At 44.2% G+C, this 19,178-nt stretch overlaps 1 protein-coding gene across 2 annotated transcripts in view; it reads right to left on the bottom strand.

Moving 5' to 3' along the window:
- Positions 1-19,178, bottom strand: part of GRIA1 (glutamate ionotropic receptor AMPA type subunit 1) — a 181,387-nt gene that overhangs the window by 52,092 nt on the left and 110,117 nt on the right. The gene's annotated exons all lie outside the window — the stretch shown is intronic.

The following is a 19,178-nucleotide window of genomic DNA, read 5'->3' as shown; positions in this document are numbered from 1 at the left end:
GAAGATCTGAGCAACAAATTTTTGTTGAAAGGTTCTGATCCCGGTCTTTTTGATGACTCTTTCGGCAAGGTCAGGGCCTCTGACAGATCTACATTACTTAAGAAATCTAAATGCTCCATTAATAAACATACAGGTTACAATATTCCCAGGAATGGATCAGCTAATGCTGATGGGGTTTCGAGGTTTATTACCACTTTTAATCAATCCTTTAGATCCATTCAGGGTATTTTAAATACCCATTGGAGCATCTTAAAGTGCGATCCACATTTAGGCAACATTCTTCCAGAGAAAATACCTATTGTTTATAGGAAGGCAAAAAACATCAAGAATACTTTAGCTCCCAGTAAATTGAGACCAATTGTTGCAGTTACCAATGCCACACTTCTGGGCCGATTAGGCAACCATAGATGTGGTAGGGGCCGCTGCATCACGTGCAAACACTTAGTTAACAAATCGGAGTTTGTCTCCCTTCAGAAGGGTGGACAATATGGTGTTAAAGGCAATATCAACTGCCTGAGCACATTTGTTGTCTACCTTTTGCAATGTGGTTGCGGCCTTCAATATGTTGGCCGCACCACTCAATCCCTTAGTACTCGGTTCCTGGAGCATAGGAGGAATGTAATCAATGGTGTTACTACCCATAATTTACCAAGACACTTTATTTGTACACACCATAAGGATCCTGGTTCCTTGACTATTATGGGCATTGAGCACATTCCTCCTTCTGCTCTAGGAGGGAATCGTTTTAAATCTTTGTGTCGTAGGGAGACATTCTGGATCCACCGGTTGGGGACACTTGCCCCCGGTGGTCTAAATGAACGTTTAGATACCAGTACTCTGGTATGAGTCTTTAGGTCCTGTTTTGGTTCTGTGCCCTCTGGGTCACCTCCTGTTGCCCATCTGTATCCCCTTCCCCTCATTTTCCCTCCCTTCTTTCCCTTTCCCTTCTTCCTCCCCCACCCCCCCTCCCATGCCCTCCTCCCCAACCCCCCTTCTCCTCCTCCCTCTCTCCCTTCCCTCCCATTCCCCTTTCCCCTTCATCCCCTATCCTGTCCAGTGACAATAAATCCACTACCAGCACCTCCCTCCTATGTGCACATATATGTATGTGTATATATGGATTCTATACATGCATTGTTGTGTGTACATCTGTATATATATATATGTATGTGCACATAAAAAATAGATCATTATGGTTGTTATTGATGGGTTTCATGAAACTTAATCTGTGTTTATGCATGTGTATTTATTGTTATATTATAGGTTTATTTACACATATTAATGTATATAAATAATTATTTTACCCCTTTTGTTTTTTTATTGAAAGTTATTGTATATTATTTTCACAGCTATTTATTGTATATTATTTTGCATATTTTAGTTTATTATGTTTTAATAGTTTTAAACAGCATGGTCTCTCTTTTGTTTATTTATATATTGGTTGCTATTATTGTACCACGTATAATATTAATATTGAGAATGCTAGGGTGTTCCTTTATGTTATGTGTTCCCCCCCACCCCCCATAGAGCTTGAATGTAATGTCTTTCATAGCCAATTGCGTTATTTGGGGGATCTGGCCATTTAAACTGTTGCACCAATTAACCGAGACACTCTGGTATATATCTGCAGTTACCACTTCATGTATTTCCCCTTTGATAAAGTTGCAGTATTGTGACGAAACGCGTCAGGGACGTACACCACGACATTACGTCATCACGTTACGTGCACGCTTTACGGCCGGAGCGTATATGGTGTTTCATTAAGGCCCTACTCTAATGTCACATTGCGTGGAGGACTTTAATTGATCGATCAGAGGATGAACGCTATCCTGTGAATCGTTTGAAGATTTCCTGTTGGACTGCCGACGTGACACGGGACGGTGCCTGCCTCGGTGGTGATTTTTATCACAAATTGCTTGTTATTCACATCTACTTTGTGAGTGTTTTTAATCCCTCCTCCATCTCCCCCTCCAATTAAATGTACAATAATACACTATGGGGCGTGCGCTCTCTCTCTTCTTTTTGTTCATACATATATGTATATAAGTATTACAGGTTAAAAAAAGTTGCCTAAAAGTAGACATCAGTGTAAACTCGACAGCAGGGATGCAAGCCAGAATTAGGGAAACATCATCTCACCATATGCGTACCCGGAGTAGGTGAGCAATTCAAGCTAAATTTGGCATTCTTTTTCAAGGCTGTAAAATTTAGCACACAACGTGTTGGCTGATATAAAGTCTATATCAGTGATTCGCAACAGCGGGTTCACTAAAATAAAAAATGTCATGGCGGATCCCAGGCCGTATAGTGAGTTCCTGAAACCATGTGGAGACTGTGCACTTAGTAATGCTCCAAACTGCACTGTAGCACAATAGGTAGCAATTACAGCGGAATATTCCAAGGTCGCTTCCCGCAATGCTTTGTATTGACAGCAGGAAGGCATTGTCGGCCGAGACTTTAGAAGCTCACAAAGTAATTGACAGCTACTGTATAGCACCCATGTTGTCTGCTCATACCGAGGTGCAGTTTGGGGCCTTGTAAAGCACGTGTGTTTGTCCCCCCCCCCCCCCACGAGCTCAGGACACTATACTGCCTGGGATCGGTCAAACAGTTTTGTTAGCAATAGTCTGATGAGTAGGCAATAAGATCTATTAATTAGGGGTTCACGGATCAAATATTTTCTTGCAGGGGTTGCATAGTAAAACATAGAGGACACCTACAAGCTCATATTGAACCCCCAAAATAACCACAACATATATATAAGCATATAAGTGTCACAGAGGAGTGCTACTGAGCATGGCAATATATATTTAAAACCAGAGACAGAACATAAAACACAGACAGAGCTCAGTGCGCATCCAGTGAAACTTATACACGGTACAATGCCTAAATATATATGTATAGATATCTATTAAATAAAATGGTCTTTTAGTTTAACATTTTGGCCAAAGTGTTGTAAGCCCTTGAGCCACTACACGGCAGACCACATCTCAAGGGTACCTAACACTAATATAAATTCTTAATAACCTGTTCATTACCAGGAAGAATGATATATAATAAATCTGTCAAAATTAGTTGCATAGTTCTAAGTCTGATTGAAGCTTTTATTAACCTGTACATTACCAGGAAAAGCACTCTGTATTAGATTTGTCACAATCAAACTGCAAGCAAACAAGTTCCCGTGAGAGTGGGAGATGCAATGGAGTGAGCTTTTAACCATTTAAATGTGGGAGGGGGTGAGCTTCAATTAGGTAGGAGTAGCCACCCTTCAATCAGCTAAGACCAGCTGAACAAGAATTGTAAAACATACAGGACACCTACAAGCTTGATTGTGACAAATCTAATACAGAGTGCTTTTCCTGGTAATGTACAGGTTAATAAGAGCTTCAATCAGACTTAGAACTATGCAACTAATTTTGACAGATTTATTATAAATCATTCTTCCTGGTAATGCACAGGTTATTAAGAATTTATATTAGTGTTACGTACCCTTGAGATGTGGTCTGCCGTGTAGTGGCTCAGGGGCTTACAACACTTTGGCCAAAATGTTAAACTAAAATACCATTTTATTCAAAAGATATCTATACATATATATTTAGGCACTGTACCGTGTATAAGTTTCACTGGATGTGCACTGAGCTCTGTCTGTGTTTCATGTTCTGTCTCTGGTTTTAAAGGGGTTGCACAGTGTAAAGAAGCTTGGGAACCATTGTTTTACGCTTTTTTTTTTTTAATATATTAATAGGGTTTACTATTTAGACAAAAACCAAACAAGAAGAGAATGGAAAAGTACCATATCATGAGGTGCTCAAAGGCCAATACTGAGAGGTACAAATACCAAATACATTTTGGTGGTGCTATAACCCAGCGACCCCGAACAGAAGGATGGGAATAAGAATACTAATGCAGGACAGCATTAATAATGATGATCCTAATATGTGTCATACACAAGGTATATTTTAACACAACCACCTAAAATACATTATTGTTGTACACAATCTAAAATCAAAACATCTATTAAAAAAAAAAAATGTTATTTATTGAATAATTATTAATGTAATATTTTTTAAAGCAAGCACACAGTCATCAAGTAAATACTACAGGGCATTTCATTTATATGTGATTTCAAATCTTTACCGTACGCAGTTTAAAATGAATGACTCAGATGTAATATTGAGAGTATACATTTAAAGTGTAAAATTTAATACAGACATTATTTTATGTGTGCTAGGAGAATATTATTATACTTTTGTCATGTTAGATATTAGGAAAGGATACTGAAAAACCCTACATTTTTGTTCCCCAATGTCATTTTTATCCTATACTTTCCTATAGTATTTGAAAGATAACTATATAAACCTTGCATTCAACTTTACCACTAAGGACCTTATTCCATATATGCTGATGCATCCAATTGGGTCCCGAAAAAATAGCCGAACTGCTGCTGATGCATATATAGAATAACCTTAAGTGTGTAATACGTTCAGCATATGCTGTACCACTGGGTGTCATTTCTGAATCTCTATATATGCCTTTTTCTATCTAGTGTATGTGGCTTTTCATCTGTGTTTTTGTGAAATAATGTGATCTGAAAACATAATACAATGTAACTTATATGTTTGTTTTTCTGAAGTGTTCTCAGCTTTACCCTGTAATCCAGGGGTGCGCAAACTTTTTTTGTCTGCGCCCCCCCGCCTGCTTTTCAGCGTCCATCTGAAGTCACGGCGTCATTTGATTCCGTGTTGCCATGACGACGAGTCATCAGAAGTCACCGGAGAGAAGGTAAGGGATGTACCTGGGAGAGGGAGTGGCTCAGTGAGTAAAACACACTGACTGGAGTTTGAAGCAGGGGTGCCTGGTTCAATTCCCGGTGTCGGCTCCTTGTGACCTTGGGCAAGTCACTTTATCTTCCTGTGCCTCAGGCACCAAAAAAAACATAGATTGTAAGCTCCACGGGGCAGGGACCTGTGCCTGCAAAATGTCTCTGTAAAGCGCTACGTATAACTAGCAGCGCTATACAAAAACATGCTTTATTATTATTATTATGTAAAGAGGCCGCGTGCTCTCCCCCGGCATTTAATTTAAATGATGTGGGGACGAGCGCGGGCCTTCTGCAAACGCCGCAAACTACAGAAAATGTTGCATCCCCCCAGTTTGCGCACCCCTGTACTTTCACTGGGTTTCCACTTGATTGAAGATAAAAGCACTGGTTGTAAGTTGTACCTGAACAGGATTCATTTAGGTGATCCAATAAAGTTGTCATCATCCTCGTTAGCAACATTTCATCCGAACACAGCTTAGTACAAAGGGTCTATGACATCTTGGCACATTGTATCATTCGGGATGTAAAGGGGTAACCCAAATAATATTTTTTATTGTATTAAGTTGCAACGTATGCAGTGTTAACACATCATTTTTTTTTTATACCCTGTGGGGCGCACAATTAAATTGTTGGTGTCTGACGCAGAAAGACATAAAGTCAGTTTCCACAGCTCGCAATGAGGTAACACTTGGATTTGGGTTGGCGTCTCTTCACAGACAGTGGAGCTGCTGTTAGACAATTCCCCCTCTCTCCACATAGTGTGTGCCAGGATTTTCTATACTTCATGTTACTTGCAAAGCATTAACCCATAACCCAAACCAGATTCCTGTTGCTCCTGCTCCTAACCATGGAATACATTCTTGAAATGCATTGAATTTTTTATCCCTTTCATGCACACATCACAGACATACCTGTGATACAATATGATCCTTCTTTTCACCCTCCCTGACCTCATGAACCCTGCATGCCTCTCTTCCCAATAAATGACAAACATATATTGCCATCTGCATAAGTGGGGCAACCGTGGGCAGATGTAATACATCTTTTACTCCCAGTAGGAATGTGAGTTTTAAAGCCATGGCTTGGAGAAATTAAGCCTTTCTCTAGTCCCTGATGTGCAGTTTATTGTGTATGTCCATAGTACGAGAGGAACAGGAGTAAAAATAGCTTGATTAACAGGAACGGGCTGGCTTTATCATGGCCAACTTGAACTGGGGACATAAGAACTAGGCCCTGTAGCTTTCAAGGAATATCCTAGGTGAGAAGAGTGATGAAGAAGGAGGGGGTGGTGGTGTTTTTTTTAATGTATGGCCACAAGCTAGTACTGAGAGAAAGATCTAGGTGTACAGGCATACCCCGGTTTAAGTACACTCACTTTAAGTACACTCGCGAGTAAGTACATCCCGCTCAATAGGCAAACGGCAGCTCACGCATGCGCCAGTCAGCACGTCCTGAACAGCAATACCGGCTCCCTACCTGTAACGAAGGTGTGCCCAAGCGGGGAGACTATAGAGCCTGTTACAAATGCCTTATTTACATCAGTTCTGCACGTATATGACGATTGCAGTACAGTACATGCATCGATAAGTGGAGAAAAGGTAGTGCTTCACTTTAAGTACATTTTCGCTTTACATACATGCTCCGGTCCCATTGCGTACGTTAATGTGGGGTATGCCTGTATAAGGCTAAGGTCCCGCTGCATGCGCCTGCACGCACGCCTGGTGTGGCGTGCACAGCGCTTCACCGTGATCTGCTGGCAGCTTTTTTAGGCGCAGGGGGCGTAGCCAAAATGGGTTGGGCGGGCACGGCCATGACAAGTGGGAGGGGGAGAGGATGGGGACTTTGCAACAAAAAAAAACCATGTCACCAAAACAGGCTCTCCTGGAAGCAGGCGCACAGTGCGGCTGCTTTATTATTAGCACGGGATAATGGGTGATTCAGCAAATTACAGTTTTAATTCCATCCTTCCCCCCGTTCAATTAAACGAGCAGCACCCCTCCAACTCTCCAATGTTGTTTCTTTATAGAGCCACAACCCAGTGAAAGGACAATAATAAGGGGGGAGAAACTGCATATGATAAAGTAATCCATTGCTTCCAGCAGTTGTGAAGGAGAATGAACCAGCAGTTTCTATTCCGAGACGAATCTCTGATAACATGAAAATAAACATGTTCCTGATTGGCTCCCTGGCGCACCATGTGATGCGTCGCCGCACGGGAACACCATCCCAATGTATCCCCTGCTGGCTGACGCGTCACAGCATGAAGAGGGCCAGGAAGCGAGGAGTCACCGGGGCCTGCTAGGGAGGAGGTAAGGAACTTGTGAGAGGCGCGCACGCTACCGCACGTGCCGCCGCCTGCAGCGGGGCCTAGCCTAAGGTTGTAGCAGAGGAAAAGCACCTTCCATTACCAAACTTATCAAGTGGATTGTAAAAGGTGGTCTGAAGCAGTAATAACACTAAATAAAGGCTTCAGTCTGTATTTAAAATGACATTTTATTTTAGCCACAATATCAGGGAACATATAGCAGTTTCTGCTATTGGGATGCACAGGATTATACTTCCTGCACCATTGCCGGAGAAATAAAAAAGCAAAGACTCAATACAATATTCAATCCCCCCCAAAAAACTATTTTCAAATGAGATTGTTTGTATTTCTATTTTTCCATTGAAACCACTATGTTTAACATTGCAGATCTTTACACAATATATCACTGCAGCCTCGTCTGCAATGAATGTGTTCAATTCCTCAATAGCCAACATCCACCCCCTTCCAGCATTGAAAGGGTTAATGGTGAAACAACTTCTTTAAATCAATGACAGCCTGACAAGATACAACCGCAATGTATTATTTAAGGCTGGTCTATTTGTAATTTTATCTACAGTACAGTAGTTTGGTATAATCGTTGTCCCTATGAAAAACATGCACAAATGGTACAGATATACCTGCTCGGAAAGGGTTCAGAATGTTCCACTAGCCCTGTCACTGCATTCGCTGAACAGAGCTAAGTGCATTTTAATGATATGGTTACATTCCACCACCCGTCACAGAGGAGGTGAGGGAGGGGGGGAAATGTGCTAATAACATGGAGAGGTATCAAAGGCTTGCAAAAAGATTGAAAGGACGGTAATTTTGCAAAGACAGTTTGAGGCCTGAGTTCCTTTTGTGCTGTTTGATGGCTTCTGATGTACTGTTCTAGCTTCTCTCTGCAGGTCACAAAGAATAATTCCTACTTTCTCTCCGCCCTCACGAAACAGAGCAGCTATACTGCCGCATACATATCCACCCTGCGGATGGGGATGGAGGGTGTCAATAAGTCAAAGTAAGAATGTGTAACTCTACATTACAGTACATTCTATACATGGGGGGGGGGGGGGGGGGCAACTGAAGTCCTCACGGGCCACCGACAGGTCAGGTTTTCAGGATATCCCTGAATGACTGAGCCACTGATTGAACCACCTATGCCGAAGCAGGGATGTCCCTAATACCTGGGCTGTTGGTGGCCCTTGAGGGCTGGAGTTGGCCACCCCTGCTCTTTGCATATTCTTCCTGTGAATGACAGTCTACCTTGCCCTTCTTTCCTGCTCATGCAGACTATTCTCATGCATTTCACGACTTGATGTTCTGTCTCCTGATCACGTACAGTACTGCAGGACTTTGTTCCTTTTCTTTCTTAGCTTTCCTCCCTACTTCCCTCACCTTGACTCTCACCCCATCCTGTCCATCCTGGTATGTCCATAACTGAAATATATAGCACTTTCTCATTTCTTTTCTGCGGTCGCGTGGAACGAAATATAGCAGACATGCAAATGACAACCCGATAATACGAAAAGACATGTACTTAACTAGATACACATCCACATTACTCTAAAGTAACAAACATCTTAGAACTATTACAGAACGTGGGTGCTGGATCTCCTAATGCTTATTCTATCGATGGCCTTTGAATAACATTATGGAAAAGGTCGGTACAGCTCTCTTCTTACTTCATTGTTAAACTTTTATTGGACTAACAAATAATTTACAGTGTGCAACTTACTGAATCTCACAGTTATCTTATTGTAGTGAATAGACTATATTCTCAGTGCCAATCTCTTTATTGGCGCCTGCAGAATAGCAGTGTGCTTGGGCTCTTTCTACATCATCCCTACAAAGGCATAATCAAATCAGTAATTTTCTCACTGCAATCTTCTTTCCCTCTCTGCCTGGCTAATTTTTGCTTCCCCAGGCAAATATCATTGTTTTAATTTATATTATCAATTAACAATTACAAAATGACTCCATTCTTATCTTGGGTGCCTGCAGTCAGCTTCTTCTGGTTATTTGCCTGGACAAATTAAGCAAATTAACCTATTTTCCCTGTAGTTTTTATAGCTTCATTTATTTGCAGTAGTTGTGTTATTGCAAAGAGGACTGTTTAACTCCTGGGGTTGCTTTCTGCTATTATAATTTCATAAAACAGCACACATGTCCCTATAACAGGTAAAGGTCCAACTTGGACCAGCTAAACTATTTCTGGTACATATAGCTTTTATGTCCCCCTTTCAAACTGTTGTTCTATAATTATCCTTTGGTTTTGTATTTGGATAAATATTTTTTTTGTAGGGAATCCTACAAATTCCCTATTATTGTGAATTAATAACATATACCTAATCAATGCCACTTTGGTGCAACTTCTGCCCTTATCCAGGTAAGTATTATCCAACAACTAAATGCAGGTCTCCTCTAAGACAGAACTACAAAGAAGAGCTCTACTCACAAGTTTACAATGCAATTTTTCATTTATTGTGACAGTTAAGAACAGAGCCAACTCTGTTCTTGGCTGTCACAATAAATTAAGAATTGCATTGTGAATTTGTGAGTAGAGCTCTTCTTTGTCTTAGATGAGACCTGCATTTTGAGGAATTTGTTTGTCTATGCTGTGTTTACTGCACAAGCACGATTCTCCTCGCCTAAAACAGTTTCCCCACACTTTGGAACTGTTATCCTACAACTAGCCTTTACAAGAACAAGTCTGCTGCAGAGTTAGTGACAATTCTTGCTGTGATTTTTACACCTTTCAACTATAAATTGCAGTGCAAAGTACTAGCAGCAATATTGAAAACGTATGGACCTGTTGCAGGTTGTGACACTGTTTTAATTGACAAGAGAGATCTTCAAGTGTGTGTACAGAAGTTTGGAAACCTCTTAGTAATACATGGATATACACGTGTGGGGTTTCTGAGGAACTTCTTGAATATAAAAGTTACATACTGTAGTGCCCACGGTTATTCTAACACAAACCAGTGGCAATCGCCAAAAAGACCCAGGTACACCCAGGTACATGCTGGATACATGCCTTAAACTTGCCTTAAACTAGACCCAGCATTTCTGCATTGATTAATGGCCCATCAGATTAACAGCGGGGGTCCCTGGCAGTCCCATTCAAACTGAATGGGACTGCCAGGGACCCCTGCTGTGTTAATCCTATGGGTCATTAGTCAATGCAGAAATGCCTTAAACTAGCCAGGTTACACCCAGCACATACCCAGAATGTAACCGGACTAGTTTAAGGCAAGTTTTAGAATTCTCGTGGTCTCGTCTGTATGTATGAATGTAACGTGTCTCCTTGCACAGAAGGGGGTCTTACAGAATACCATGTTTAGTAAATATGACTCTTTCACTTGAATAGATTGTAAAGTATCTTCGGCATGGAAGGTGTCTTATAGAGTAACTCATCTTTGTAAATATGGCCCTATATCTTAAAGACGTATATTATTCATCCTAAAACAGGTATCACAAACTATAACAGACACTTGATATGTGTTCTATAATGTTGCAATTCTAAATGTTGTTGCCGAGGCCTATGATGGGACAGTGTACTGGCAAAGAATAAACTTCTTCTATGGAAGGCTATGAGCTCAAATTTAGACCCAAAGAGAGAACTTGTATTTCAGCACCATGAACAGCTCACACAGTTTGCGTTTATGCAATGGTAACATGGGGATGGTGCCGAGTAATGCTAAGTAACAGTATTTAGTTTTTTTTCATTTACCAACCTACAGATATCCTCCTTTTCTTCTTTTTTTATTTATTTTTATAGTGGATGTACCTAGGAATCTCCTTTTCAGCACTTATAACATAAATGTTGAAAATTGAGCCACATAAAATAGGTACATTTTACTTAAGTATTCCAGTACTTTATTACTACTTTTTATAATATATTTAAGCTAATGCATTTATGTCAAGCACTTGTTCCTGTATTGATGCCATGTTGACCTGAACTAATGCTGTTTGCATTGTGTATTGTTAAGTGCAGAGTATGCAAGCTCTCTCCCTCTCAGTCACTAGTAGAAAGGGGGAAATACTCAGGATCTCTCCCCATTCACCTCTACATCTTTCTCAGTAGTGGATTTGATAGCAGAAAGCTGCCCATTTCTCTGCTAACCTGCTGGTGCCAGATGTGCAGGTGCTAAAGATCCTGACATCTGTGATGAATGCCTCCACTTCACATATCCCTGATCCATAACATGACATGAAGTCTATGCACAGTGACACGGAACATAAACAGAACTCATCTTCCTGCTGTCTCTTTAAAAAGCATTTGCTAACAAGGTCATAAATATTTATGTCTCAGGATCCCTAGAGTCCTATCATTCCAGTGCTGAGTGATTAATAATAGATTAAACACTTTAGACTGGATTCCACTGAGCACCTTCACTTTGTGAGTATCTGCTGTGTGGGATGAGACCACAACTGACAGCTGCAGCATTAACAAGAATGGTCTCCAGACCTGATCAGTAGGCTCTGTAATCTTAGTATGATGGGAACAGCTAATAGATTCAGCACCTAAGAAAAGAAGACAAACAAGAATGGGGCCTAATGTGTGGTTTTAAGTGCACTGAATGATGCTTCAGGCCCACCAAAGATACTAGGGACATTATGAATGGATCATAGGAAATATATAGCCGTATTACCTTCAATGCGGTATACTAATCACTGTTTTTGCCCAATTATAGGGCGACCCGGACTATAAGGCGACCCCCTAATTTCAGTAGTGGCTGGAAAGAAAAAAGTTTACACACACACAGTGTCTCTCTCTGTCTCTCTCTCTCTCTATGTCCGTCTCTCTCGGGTTTGAGCTTCCTGCCACAAGCAACATGACTGCTTCAGGTCCCCAAGATGGAGCTTCCTCCGGTTTACCCTCATACCTCATACATCCGACTGCTGATTGGCTCACAAAGTGGACGCTGGCCTGATTATAAGGCAAGTATGTACTTTCATCTTCACTTTATTGAAAAAAAATATCGCCTTATAAATGGGCAAAACGGTATATATATAGTGAAAAAAAACGGTATATGTATATACCGGCAAAACCGATATAGATATATAGTGACCAGATGTCCCGGTTTAAATGGGACAGTCCCAGTTATTAACGAGCTGACCCGGTGTCCTCCCAGTTTCGGCGGGTAGGAGGAGAGCGGAGGTTGGAGGAGATCAAAGGAGGATTTCGGCAGCAGAGCGCGGGGCCGATCAGATTAGAACACTTCTAGCCATTAAGAGGGAGGAGAGCCTCCCCTCCTCACTTCCAGGGCCGAGAAGGACTTGAGTTGGACACATAGAAAATTTTATGAGAAAGCCAACAAGCCGGACACAATGTTAGCCAACCGACTCCGCAATAGACAACCAAATTACAATATACAAGCAATTAGAACCAAGTCAGGGGAGATATCCTCTAACCCCAAAGTTATAGTGGGAGAGTTTAAACAATATTACGCTCAGTTGTACAACGGGGAGAAGGTGGTTCATAATGTAAATACAAGGGGCAGACTGCAGGAGTTCCTAGCAGATGCTGCACTGCCGCAGTTAGGCAGGTTGGAGCAGGAGGCGATACAGGGTGATTTCATACGGGAGGAATTGACAGCGGTAGTCAAAAACTTAAAGTCTTCCAAGGCTCCGGGCCCAGACGGGTTCTCTAATCTGTACTATAAAAATTTTATAGGTATACTAGCCCCACATATGCTCCGGTTATTTAACGGGGTCCTGGCGGGAGAGCCCTTCTCAGATCAGATGCTCCAGGCGTCAATCTCCTTGATTCACAAAAAGGACAAAGATCCCACAAATTGCCAAAGTTATAGGCCGATATCGTTGATAAATTCGGATGTTAAAATTTATTCTAAATTACTGGCCAATCGATTAAGTGTTGTCCTGCCTAGGCTGATCCATCCGGACCAGGTTGGCTTTATTAGAGATAGACAAGCGGCCGATAATACCAGAAAGGTAATAGATATAATTGACTTTGTCAATGCCAGCACGGTTCGGAGCTTGGTGTTAAGCCTGGACGCGTAGAAAGCCTTTGACAGGATAGACTGGCCATACTTGGAGACCACGCTTGGGGCATTTGGATTCGGGGAAAAGATCTTAAGCATTAAGCATTATACACAGCTCCAGCAGCAAGGGACCTCCCCCAGGGCTTCCCCTCCGAGTTGTTTCCAATCAAAAGTGGGACGAGGCAGGGGTGCCCGCTTTCGCCCTTGCTCTTTGCCTTATGCATCGAACCACTAGCAGCACACATACGTAGTAATAGAGACATAACGGGGGTCCAAATTAATTCACAGGAGCACAAGTTAGCGTTGTATGCAGACGACATTATCCTGACAATTACTAAACCGCTCACCTCCCCCCCCAACCTGTTTGCGCTCTTGGGGCGGTTCAACCAGATCTCAGGTTTCAAGATCAACCAGACAAAAACTGAGGCGGTGAGCTTGAACATCCCTGACGAGATGCAAAAACTATTAGAACTCAATTTTGAGTTTAAATGGCAGTCCAAGTCCATCAAATACCTAGAGGTGCGTAACACAAAAAAGATAGCCTCCCTATATCAAACAAATTATCCCAGTCTAGCAAGGTCTCTGAAAAAGGAATTGAGAGACTGGTCAGCATATGGTATTTCATGGCTAGGCAGAATTTACAGTGTTAAGATGAACGTTCTCCCCCGGATACTGTATTTGTTTCAAACTCTCCCGATACCCGTGGTGAGATCTGAGATTAAAGATTTACAAAATTCGATAACAACATTTATATGGAAAGGCAAAAAACCGCGGATAAAGGCAGCTATTATGCAAAAATCTAAGGAAGCGGGAGGGCTGGCAGTGCCATGCTTGTTGTCCTATTATAAAGCGGCGCAGTTGTGCCAAATCACGCAATGGCATGGAGACCCAGAGCTGCGAAGGTGGGTGGCACTGGAGAGGGAGTTGTGCGCCCCACTGGAGCTCAGGGATCTTATCTGGTACCTGAAAAAAAGAATAAAAGATATAAAAGAGCCTTTGACATCTGTGCTCAACTCACTTGCGGTCTGGGAGGTGTCCAAATATAGTTGCTCATTGACCTCTTAACACACATTAATGGGCGCTCTGTATAGTAACCCGGATTTTGCTCCTGGACTAGAGGGGAAGAATTTTTCGCTCTGGCGACAATTAGGGGTCCATAGCTTAAAAGACCTGGAGGGCAGAAACACTGTTAAATCATTTGACCAATTGAAGTCAGAAACAGGCATCCCTAACACAGAATTTATTAGATACCTCCAGGTCCGGGCATTTTACAACAAACACACGGTGAGACCACCTTTAACGAATTTTGAAAGGCTCTGCGTGCGGGGCACTGACACGCGGGGACTGATCTCCACTCTGTACAGAAAGGTGGTCGGTACTGACAATGACGACACAATCAGACCCAGATTCATGAGTCAATGGGAGTCGGACCTACATGAAACACTAGAAGACGAAGACTGGACTGAAATATTCAAAGCTGCTGCCAGTAGCTCTATCTGCACGACATTGAAGGAGAACTCATATAAGGTATTGTTGAGGTGGTATCTCACCCCAGTCAGATTAGCTAAATTTATCAAAGGCGTTTCCCCGCTCTGCCCGCAGCAGTGCGGGGAAAGAGGTGATCTGGTGCACATGCTGTGGTCCTGCCCAAAGCTTATGCCAGTTTGGCAACAGATCCGAGATTGGCTACAGAGGATCTTGGGCCTCCAAATTCAGCTAGACCCGTGTCTGTTCCTCCTAAGCAAACCAACAGACGAAGTCTCGAGAACGGGGAACAAATTAATAGCACATTTTGCAACAGCTATGCGGTGCGAGACCGCAGCATTATGGAACCAGAACGCAATTCCATCAATAGACAAAATTAGAAATCGAATTTGGTTTGTATGCCAGATGGAAAAGTTAACGAGTCTGGTTAACGACACTGGCTCAAAATTTCAAAAGGTCTGGCTGCCTTGGCTAGCCCAGACGGATATCCCAGGGCTGAGCAATGCCACCATCTGGCTTTAATAGGACAAAATGAGTTCTCCTTGGATGCGCAGCAAAGGTGACAGAGCGGACACAGAGGACTGACGGTAGCCCCCCCGCCCCCCCATAGGGTGCTAGGTTTAAGCTGACGCTTCAAAACCCCAATAAGTGGGAGAGTCACAGCACCGAAAGTTGGTGGTGTCCGTTTGACAGAGGGATTCAGGAAGATAATGGGAACGCCTTCCCAACCCCCCGCCCCTCCCCCCCTCTCACCTCCCCTTATCCCTCTACCTGTCTATGTCCTGTTGTCTTCCCTTCCCTATGTCTGTTAAATGTGGTATGTCTGATGTAGAGTCTGTCCACCAGGACAGTGTAATGCATTATGTGCATGTATATGTTGTTTATTTAGTGTTTGGAGACGTTGAATATAAATGTGTATTTGTATATGGTATGTGTGTGTTACACTATTGTTGCATGTGTTATGTGTGTATATGGTGTAGTGTGTGTGTGTGTGTGTGTGTGTGTGTGTGTGTGTGTGTGTGTGTGTGTGTGTGTGTGTGTGAATATATGGGGGGGGAGAGACAGGATGTGGGGGGAGGTAGGAGAGAGTATGGGGGGGGGAGAGGTAGGAGAGAATGGGGGAGGGAGGAGGGAGAGGATTGGGGTAGGAAGGAGTGAGAGGATGGGGGAGGAAGGAGTGAGAGGATGGGGGATGAGAGAGAGGATGGGGGGATGAGAGAGAGGATGGGGGGCGGAGGGAGGAGAGAGAGGATGAGGGGGAGAGAGGATGCGGGTGAGGGAGAAGAGAGGATGAGGGGAGGGAGGAGAGAGGATGGGGGGTGGAGGGAGGAGGATGAGGGGAGTGAAGAGAGAGAGGATGGGTGGAGAGGGGAGAGAGGATAGTGGGGTGGGAGGAGAGGATGGGGGGAGGATAGAGGATGGGGAGAGCGAGGAGAGAGAGAGAGAGAGGATGGGGTGGGTGAGAGGAAAGAGGATGGGTGGGAGGAAAGAGAGGATGGGTTGGAGGAAAGAGGGGATGGGGGGAAGGAGGAGATAGGATGGGTGGTGGAGGGAGGAGGGAGAGGATGGTGGGAGGGAGGAGAGAGAGGATGGGAGGAAGGAGGAGAGAGGATGGGGGGTGGAGGGAGGAGGATGAGGGGAGGGAGGAGAGAGAGGATGGGGGGAGAGGGGAGAGGATAGTGGGGGGGGAGGAGAGGATGGGGGGAGGATAGAGGATGGGCAGAGCGAGGAGAGAGGGGATGGGGAGGGAGAGAGAGAGGATGGGGAAAGGGAGGAGATAGGATGGAGGGAGGGAGGAGAGAGGATCGGGGAGAAGGGGGAGAGTTTATGGGGAGAGGGAGGAGAGAGGATGGAGGGAGAGGGAAAGGATGGGGGAGAGGGAGGAGAAAGGATGGGAAGAGAGAGGATGGGGGGGAAAATGGAGGTTGGGTTGAAAGGGAGGAGGGAGAGGATAGGGGAGAGGGATGGAGGCGAAAAATGAGGATGGCGCAATTTGGATTTAATTTGTTTTGTAAATAATTTTTTAACGTGTCCTGGTTTTTACATTGAAAAATCTGGTCACCATACATATATAAATATATATATATTTATATATGTATGGTGACCACATTTATATATATAAATGAATAGACGATATCATTCTGTGGCTAACGAAATGCTTCAGTAAATCCTTTAGCTTCATTTGAGTGTGATACAATGTGGCATCTTCAATATTTACTCGACATCTATATATATATATATATATATATATATATATGGGAAAAAAACAAACAGCGCTAACACATATATCTAGTGGATATAAAAAATCAAATAATACCAACAGATGAACAAAGTCCAGTCCAGAATAAATTCTTTGGTTCCAAAGGTGTTAAATGAGAAACTTGACATGAGTACTATTGTTTAGGTTGTCAGGTTCTCTCTTTTTTCCATACTTTTTTCATTTATTCATTAATTTTATAATATTTTAATTATAATTGCAGGAGATTAGTTATATGTTTTTTTATATAAAACTTTAATTTCATATATTATTAGGTTCATTGTTTAGTATTATATATTCAATTTTAATATTCATTTTTTACATTTTATTTTAGAATGCACTGTGGTATTGTGATGCTCTAAGACATATCTTTTTTTTTTTTATCTTTTTTTCCTGTTTGTTGTCTTTTTGTTGTTATTATGTGCTCTTTTGTGAATTATTATCAGGTGTTTTCATTGGTTCTGTGACCAATGAAATCCTTAACATGAGAGTATATATATCTAGTAAGTAAGGTACGTCATAATCCTCTGACGAAGTCGGCTAAGACCGACGAAACGCGTAAGGCTGACGTCACCACGTTTATCAAGTGGTGCTTCTATTCTGTCGTGGACACTTGTTTTCTGGATACTCATCGTGGCGGTATGCTGGAGTAATATTAGGCGACCTAACCGGACTTCCTACTGATAGCCTGGAGTGATCGGGTGATCGTAGTTGCCAGCACTAGTGTTGGCTGGCACCTCTGAGCCTCCGGTGGTGTTTCATGCACTTGCTGCAGTAGTGAGTATTGGCGGACATCTTCCCCCATGTACACCGGGTGACTACACGAGTTCACCAAAAGATACCTTTATATGAATTGTTCATTTCTTTATCTTGTAAGTGTGCATTGTTTACTATGCATCTATTTTATTAAAATCATATCATTCTACATCTTGGAAGTTATTGCACTAGGGGGTGCGCTTTTCTCCTTTTTTCATATATCTACTATATATTTCTGAAAGCACTGTATGTCTGCGTCCCTAGCGGCAATCTCATTGGTCCCTTGGCCCACCCGCCTCTCATTGGGCTCACACATTCACACCACCCCCTTGGCTCGCCCCCCACACCTCTCATTGGCCTAAGGCGGAGTGACGGGCCAAAGGTCCAAAAAAAAAAAAAAAACACACACACACACACACATACATATCTCTGTCCTCTCCCCAGCACACTCACCTCCCCCCCTCCCCGGTGCTCACCTCCCTCCCGCACTCACCTCCCTCCCGCTCCACTCCCTCTACACACCACTCCCTCCCGCTACACACCACTCCCTCCCGCTCCACTCACCTCCCTCCCGCTACACACCACTCCCTCCCGCTACACACCACTCCCGCACTCACCTCCCGCTCCACTCCCGCACTCACCTCCCTCCTGCTACACTCACCTCCCTCCCGCTACACACCACTCCCTCCCGCTACACACCACTCCGTCCCGCTACACACCACTCCCTCCCGCTACACACCACTCCCTCCCGCTCCATTCCCTCCCCGGCGGGGGAACAGGCAGGCTGCCACGCGGCGCCTAAGATGGCGGACCCCCTTCCTCCCTCGCGCTCCATTTCCTCGCGCTCCATTCCCTCCCGCTCCATTCCCTCCCGCTCAACTCACCTCCCTCCCGCTCCATTCCCTCGTGCTCCACTCACCTCCCTCCCGCTACACACCACTCCCTCCCGCTACACACCACTCCCTCCCGCTCCACTCACCTCCCTCCCACTACACTCACCTCCCTACTCACCTCCCTCCCGCTACACACCACTCCCTCCCGCTCCACTCACCTCCCTCTCCACTCACCTCCCTCGCGGGGGAACAGGCTGCCACGCGGCGCGTAAGATGGCGGACCCCCTTCCTCCCTCGCGGCGCTGAGTGAGAAGATGGCGGCGGCCGGAAGTACAGGTAGGTGTCGCGTGTGTTGCTCCCCCACCTCCCCCCCACCTGCGGCGCCGCACGGAACTGAGAAAGGGCGCATCACGGGACTGAGACGTGTGTGTGTGTGTGTGTGTGTGTGTGTGTGTGTGTGTGTGTGTGTGTGTGTGACACTGCCGCCCCTCTCCTGTCCACTGCCCCCCCTCTCCTGTCCACTGCCCCCCCTCTCCTGTCCACTGCCCCCCTTCTCATGTCCACTGCCCCCCCCCTCCTGTCCACTGCCCCCCCTCCTGTCCACTGCCCCCCTCTCCTGTCCACTGCCCCCCTCTCCTGTCCACTGCCCCCCCCTCCTGTCCACCGCCTCCCCCCCCTTCCCACCGCCTCCCCCCCCCCCTTCCACCGCCTCCCCCCC

This window comes from Ascaphus truei, chromosome 5 (genome assembly GCF_040206685.1).
Source record: "Ascaphus truei isolate aAscTru1 chromosome 5, aAscTru1.hap1, whole genome shotgun sequence".
Classification (NCBI taxonomy): Eukaryota; Metazoa; Chordata; class Amphibia; order Anura; family Ascaphidae; genus Ascaphus; species Ascaphus truei.
This window is presented reverse-complemented; position numbering and strand designations above follow the sequence as displayed.